The sequence below is a fragment of the Hippocampus comes genome, unplaced genomic scaffold (assembly GCF_001891065.2).
Source record: "Hippocampus comes isolate QL1 unplaced genomic scaffold, H_comes_QL1_v1.1 scaffold40, whole genome shotgun sequence".
Taxonomy (NCBI): Eukaryota; Metazoa; Chordata; class Actinopteri; order Syngnathiformes; family Syngnathidae; genus Hippocampus; species Hippocampus comes.
Genome location: NW_017842058.1, coordinates 750,136 through 757,028, shown reverse-complemented (window position 1 = coordinate 757,028; position 6,893 = coordinate 750,136). Strand labels below are relative to the sequence as shown.

The following is a 6,893-nucleotide window of genomic DNA, read 5'->3' as shown; positions in this document are numbered from 1 at the left end:
TATATATATAATAATACCATCACACAATAAAATAAGGTGCATGTGAGGCGAAGGTATTAAATTGGAGTCACCATTCTCACTTTCTCCATTATTGTATCTGTGCCTTTGAGTGTATGTGGCTTTAAAAGGTGGGGCCTGACCTGGCAAGTGAGTAGGAGTCAGCAAAGGAGAGTGTGGAGTTAGCTGTTGTGAGCACAGTTTAGCGGCTGCCTGTGAATTGGCGAACTGTCAGCATATTGACTACCTCGGTGTCAGTTGTGGCCATAGCAGTTTACGTATGAACGTGCTACATTAAGGGACAATTTGTGTTGATAATTGCACGTGAGCTGTTGTGATTGTTAGTTCTGCTTTGCGCTGTTCATAACATGGAAAATTCAGAGGCTGGGTTCTCAAAAACTCCCTGTACAAGACTACATATATTCACAAGTTAACCCAGAGCGCTGTCCTTGGGTGAAAATAGTGATGCCCTATACCACTTTTTGTCATACAGATAGCAGTTTTCACTCTTTGAGTACCCAAGATACAGAGCACCGATTACTTCTAGTAATTTTGATCTATAAAATTACATTTAACACAGTGATTAAAAAGAACAACGACCTTTCTTTCTGAAGCAAATGATGATTCGCCGATGTTTTAAATTGCCACAGTACAGAGGCAACTACAGCCAAGGAGAATTTACTCAATATCAGATTGGTTTTTGCCTAAGTATCAGTGGCTGGTATCGACAGCTTCCACGAGCACCCGATACCTTAAAATACGTCTGGCATCAGCCCGAGACTAATACCTGGAATGGTTACTCGCCCATCCGTAGGTGAAAACTAAGCAATTGTGAAGCTGAAAGAAGCCCGTGACGAAAATGCACATTGCCGATGGAAATGCAAAAACTTGTAGGAACTCTACTGCTTGGTGGGAATTGGGCTCTTTCGTGCCGTCTTCTCACGCCCAGTAAATGCTTTTGCCGTCTCCAACTCTGTCAACCACATCAGCTCCCCACCTCTGTCATCATCCTCATCCTTCGTTCCCCCCTCGGTGCCCCCACCCGCCGCTTCTGACGCCCCTCCAAAAAACGTCTCCCGCTAATAAACCGTGGTGCCAGTGCTCTTCACTGCTGTCTCGCTCATCCCGAAACGCTGATGCAAATGACCCGGCCCACTGCGCTGTTACAGTACAAGCATGTCCATCTCTCTTGTTCCAAACTTTTCCCTCTACCCCCCCTCGCCCTCCCCCTTTCTTTTTTTTTTTTCTTTGCGGCCAGGGTCCTTTGTGTGTACAGTGCGCAATGCTCACTGTGGCAGCAATGTGCCAGAAAAAGCCACACAAACACACACACATGTACACCGTCGCAAGACACACAGCTGGGCCCCAGCTGCACACAAAGACTGGGGTTTGGAAATCAATGAAGGAGAAAGAAGAAAAGGGGAAAGGAGTTTAAATAAATTGGCACTTGAAAAAAGAAGAAAAAGAGGGAATGAGGCAGCTGAGGAGAGGATAGAGAAAGCCCTCCTTAAAAAAAAAAAAGGCGAATCAGCTCGACAAAACAGCAAGGCTCTTTCGACGGATAACATAAAGGAGCTATATGTGTAACGCAAGCCTTCATCTGCTTCAAAGGCTTCGATGAGTCGACTGCGGAAAAGATGCGCGCACTCTTTGGCGGCTGAGGGCGGGCAGCACATGAGATGTGTTGCACTGAAAACTTTGAAGCAACAGGATAGAGCAACGGGAGGGTAGCGTGAAGACCAAGCAGCAAGGCTGGCTGTACAAGGCTCAGCCTCAAACTTCTCATCTCTGCATATGCATGAATGTTGTCATTAAAAAAAAAAAAAAATCTTATGAGAATAATGACGTCCTGTATATTTTCGAGACAAAAGTCCTGAAAGTAAAGTGGGATTTTCTTTTCAGGACATAAATTGTAATCTTATGAAAAGAGCAACTTTTTGGAAAAAGAGTTTCCGTCTCATAGGAATGAAGCAATGTTTTTTTTTTTTTTTTTTAAAGGAAAAAAAAATCATCTCATGAGATTTTTTTGGGGGGGAGGAGAAAAATCAAAATTTTAAGAGTAAGGTATTGAAAAAAGTCACAATCTTATGATAGTACTCATATTCCTTGAGACCCAAAAGTCGCTGTCGTATAATAATCGTCTATTTGAAGAAAAAAATTGCACTCTCATGAGAATGAAGTCAAATTTTAACACGAAATAAGTCAAACTTTTGAATCGCAAGGATACTGTATGTTTATGTTAATCAGACCTTTTTGAGGAAAAAAATATTAAGAATTAATGGGAAGAAAATTTGCAATCTTATGATAATTGTATTAATGGAGAAAAAAACGTCTCAACAAAAACACGATCTGATAAAAATAAAGTCGATTTTTTTGGGGGGGAAAAAGTCAATCTTATTCAAATAGTCTTTTTTTTTTTTCCAAAAATAAAAGTGCTGTATTTTACGGTGTCTTATGAGAATTGCCTTAAAAAAGCCTTCATCATATGAGTGACAATGTCATTTTTCAAAAGGATGTATTTTTAAATTGTGTGCAAATTAGGTTGCACTTTTTTCAGAGCAAAAGTCATGATCGTTTGACAGTTTAAGTCAGAGAAGAATAGTCCCACTTTTGAGAAGAGAAAAGTTGTCATCTCATTTTTCAAAGAACACATTTATTTGGGAAGACAAAAAATGACGTCATGACATATGAAAAGAAAGTCTGATTTATTTTGAGGAAAAGTTGTAATCGTATTTGAATAGAGTTGTGTTATTTAACCCTTTCATGCACCAATAATGATAACTTGTAACCTGATAAGATGTCCACTGTCGTAACCGCTGTCCCTGAAAGGGTTAAGGAATCAAAGTCTTTTGACAATAAACTGGACTTGAGCAGAGTCCTTCCGTCAAAGTTAGGGTTAGGGTTAGGGTTAAACTTGGATCGGTACCAAACGTCCAGGCACCCGTTTTGACTTCTGAAAACATTCAAATAGGACTTTGGCAACTATGCCGTTGGACGAAGAATATACATCAATTTTGTTGTTTGTCACGGTGACTCGTTTTTCACTTTAGATGACTTCACAATTGCACGTCATGTTGTCGTCATTCATGTTTTACAATTTATATTATTTACAATATTTTATTCGCCGTATTTTCTTAAGCCTGACTTTACATTGTCGCTTTACGTGAGCCCGATTCCTTTCAATCAGCAAACAAATGTTGATTTTAAATGTGTGCTAAATATAACTTAGCATGCATACACGTGAATAGAAATCTTGGCTCTCATTTCATTGAAGAACCGAACTGCGGAATACGCAACCAAAACTGTTTATTAAAACGTCACTATTTGTCACTTGGTTTTTGTTTTGATTCGGGAAAATATCACTTTGAAAAGCATTCATTTGTGTGAATTGAGCAAAACTCCTCAGCTCATTTAACAAACAAACAAAAAAAGAACATTATCTATGTATTGTTATTAAATTTTAAACAAGCAACAATGAAAACACATTCCTCAGATGATGTGATAAACGTTTTTGCTGCAGGGCGAATCCGACACTTTCATATTTGCTCCAACAAAATGCCAGTGTTGTCATAAAACAGAAGGAAAGAACAGAAGGAAAGCACCATAAATTAGTGGCAAACGTACCGACATTCAACAGACAATCAGATGACCATCTCATGCTACTCGGAACCATGACGCTAGCACTAAGTGCTAATACATGAGGTCACCAACGCTGAAGTAGGTCACATGAGTTTGTCATTGTAACAGCAGAGAAGCCGCCATCCCCTCTTGAGAGCTGTTGTGGGATGAAAATGATCCAAAAGATGCTGTTTTACTTTAATTCATGATTAGTTTTATCAAAATTTCTTAACATGTTCAATTGTAAGACACAACGTCCACAGTCTACAGTGGATTTGAATTCCAACAGTGGCTCCATCACCTGAATTGGTGTGTAAGTCGGAACGCACCGTAGTCTGTCGCTAACCTAGACTAACACTTTAGTCAAGGAATAATGATCGTAAATATTTGTGTGAGAACCACGTGGAGGTCAAAAATATCAAATAATCGATTGGCGGAAAGTCATCAGGCCTTCTTGTGCCGCATGACCATGCACCATTCTTATGCCGCCGAGCAAACGAGTTAATCGCGCACCTTTCATGATCACGAATTGTCGAGACCGCCGTGAAGCGAGAACTCCCTGTTTGCTGAAGGCTGTTCAGCGCACGTAAATCCAAATTTTACCTCTCACTAAACCATTCTTTTTCTGCAATTCTTATTGACATTATAAGTTTTAAAGTGATGCCATGCGTGGACGCGAGGATTCCACCTGACAGCGAGGATAAATGTACTAACGCAGATCAGTCGTAGTCCTTTCTGACTTCTGTATAAATCCCATGTTGCCGTCGTATAACGGCAAAACCGTCGTAAACTGAAGACAATGTGAATATTAACTCCAGCGGGTCTTCAATCTCTGACTGCCTGGTGTACAATATTTCAAGGTTACTAATAGAATACATCAGGGGTGCCCATTATGTCGATCGCGATCTACCGGTAGATCGCTGACTGGTCCCAAGTCAATCGCGAGGAGTGTAGAAAAAAAACTAATAACCATTTTTGTGTCTTTGTGCATGTTAGTAATATATATTTTTTGTGTTAATGTACACTGCACCCTAATCATTCTATCAGTCTCATTTTCACAAAAAGAATTTAAAAAAATAAAATAAAATAAAGCAGGTAAATCTTTAACCTAAGGTGGCGCGTGATCTGCGTCATCGGAATTTGTTAGTGCCCAGCAGTCTGCAATTGCAGCTTGTGATCAGAGCGGTTGCGCGATATCTTTTATCGTTATCATTATTCTCATTCAGAGTTTGTTTCGTGTACAATTCACCGAGGGCACGGGCAAAGAAAAGGAATCTAGAGGACCAAGGGAAGCACTTTAAAACGGTACGTGTGAGCTACGATCGTTAACAGGCTGCAAAAGTCCCTCGCATGAGTCCGTATCAGGCTGTTGCTCATCATGGCGTGCGTGTGTATGTGCGTGCGCTGTAACGGGTCGATCGCGGGAGGTTAGTTGATCGAAAAGTCGATCTTCAGTCCAAAAAGTTTGGCCACCCCTGGAATACATGGTAGGAAAGAAGGCGCAATTAGTTGTCCCCTACTTACCATTATTGACTTCATTTTTTTCATATTCACGGCCTGCAAGTGTTTTCCATACAGATATTTACTATAAATATGACTTAACCACTGTGTTAGGATAGGTTAGTGATCAACTACAGCAGGTTCCGATTTACGTACAAATTTGAGTTACAGTGCCACCGCGGCCAACCGAGATTTTGTTTTGGATATCGACATTTATTAAGATGTTCCCCAAAGCCATGTCAATGTCATGTTTGATGTTTAAATTGACATCTGGCTGCGCTATCTCCATAACGAATGGATATCGTCGTGACTCATGTACAAAATTTGTGATGGTTTGGATACAAAATAGTTGAAAAGTCATCATTTCAGACCGCATCGCCGGCGCCAAAACACAAAAAGCATGCTTATTTCCCCAGGTTGCTTGATATTGCTCGGCAGTGACAGCTTTACTGGAGGGCGGACACAGACGCACAATTGATAGGCGCCTCGGAAAAAGTCAAAACCTTGCCTCAGATCAATTTTTCTCTCCTCTTCTGGTTTGGAAAGGCTCCCGCACATCGCCGTCCCGAGAGTCGCGAGCTGCCAGATTCGTTTGGTTTTATCAAGGATCTTTAACACTCGTCCCGCGGCCAAGCGCATTCCTAACGCTACACGCATTTGCACGCTGGCGTCACGGCAACGTCACCTAAAATTGACAGCGAAGGCGATTACTGACCACGGGGAATACATATAAAACAGGACCTGGTGATACTTTGAAGACATCCTATAAAGTGTAACAGCCCAGAGTTGTTTCATGTCAGTTTCTTGCTTAGTGTGTCCATTTTTTTTTTTTTGTCCGATGACAGCTTCAACGTGTCTGTGATGTTGTTGATCTGCGAAATTTACTGCGGTCGGGCGACAAACTGTTACGTGAGGGTCAAAGGTGGCTGCCTAAGTGTGTCTGTGCTTGTGTATGTGTGTGTGTCAATGCTCACACTCAGGCGACACTCTCAATGATATGAGGGGACACTTAAATAAACTACAGCGAAGAAGTAAACAGCCGGCAGTTACGTGTCGCAACTGGGTACAAACAATCACCTTCAATTCTCATTTAGTCAGAATTAAAGCGCATCGCCGCAGATCCTGCAACTTAAATTTACATTCAAAGTCTTAATGATTTTAGTTGCTTTTGGGGCATGAATGGAAGTCATCGAAGAAGCAAATAGAACAAGAGATACTAAGTCTGTAAGTGCCATTTCTGTTGCATGAATACCTCCAGGGCTGTATGTTATGTTAATTTATGGACCCTGATCACAGACACTGGAACTAAGTGTCCATCAACTGCTTGATGGTGAAAATATGAAAACAGTTTAACAGCAAGCCACATTAAATGAGGGCCCCCACCCCCCCTGACCACTTATTTTATAATGCAATTCGAAACGCTATTCATATTTTTGTTTCAATGTGCGTGACCCCCATAATGGATTTAACCATCAAAAGTATGACGTGCAAACAGCCTCCACATGACTCCTATAATATAAATCGTGTGTGTGTGTGTGTGTGTGTGTGTGTGTGTGTGTGTGTGTGTGTGTGCGTGCGTGTGCGTGTGCGTGTGTGCGCGCGAGTACGCGCGTGAGCTTGTGCGTGTGTCCTTTATCTAGTTAACTTTTTAGTCACACTTTAAATCATGCTAAAGTCATGTCTAAGATGCTGTGTTTTATAAATATAAATATAGGTATATCTATAGATATATAGATATATCTATATATCTATGTGTATATGTGTATATATATATATAT

At 40.9% G+C, this 6,893-nt stretch overlaps 1 protein-coding gene across 1 annotated transcript in view; it reads right to left on the bottom strand.

The window, feature by feature from the left end:
- The window catches only part of LOC109510613 (zinc finger E-box-binding homeobox 2), a 53,477-nt gene that overhangs the window by 45,959 nt on the left and 625 nt on the right, over nt 1–6,893 (bottom strand). The window lies entirely within an intron of this gene.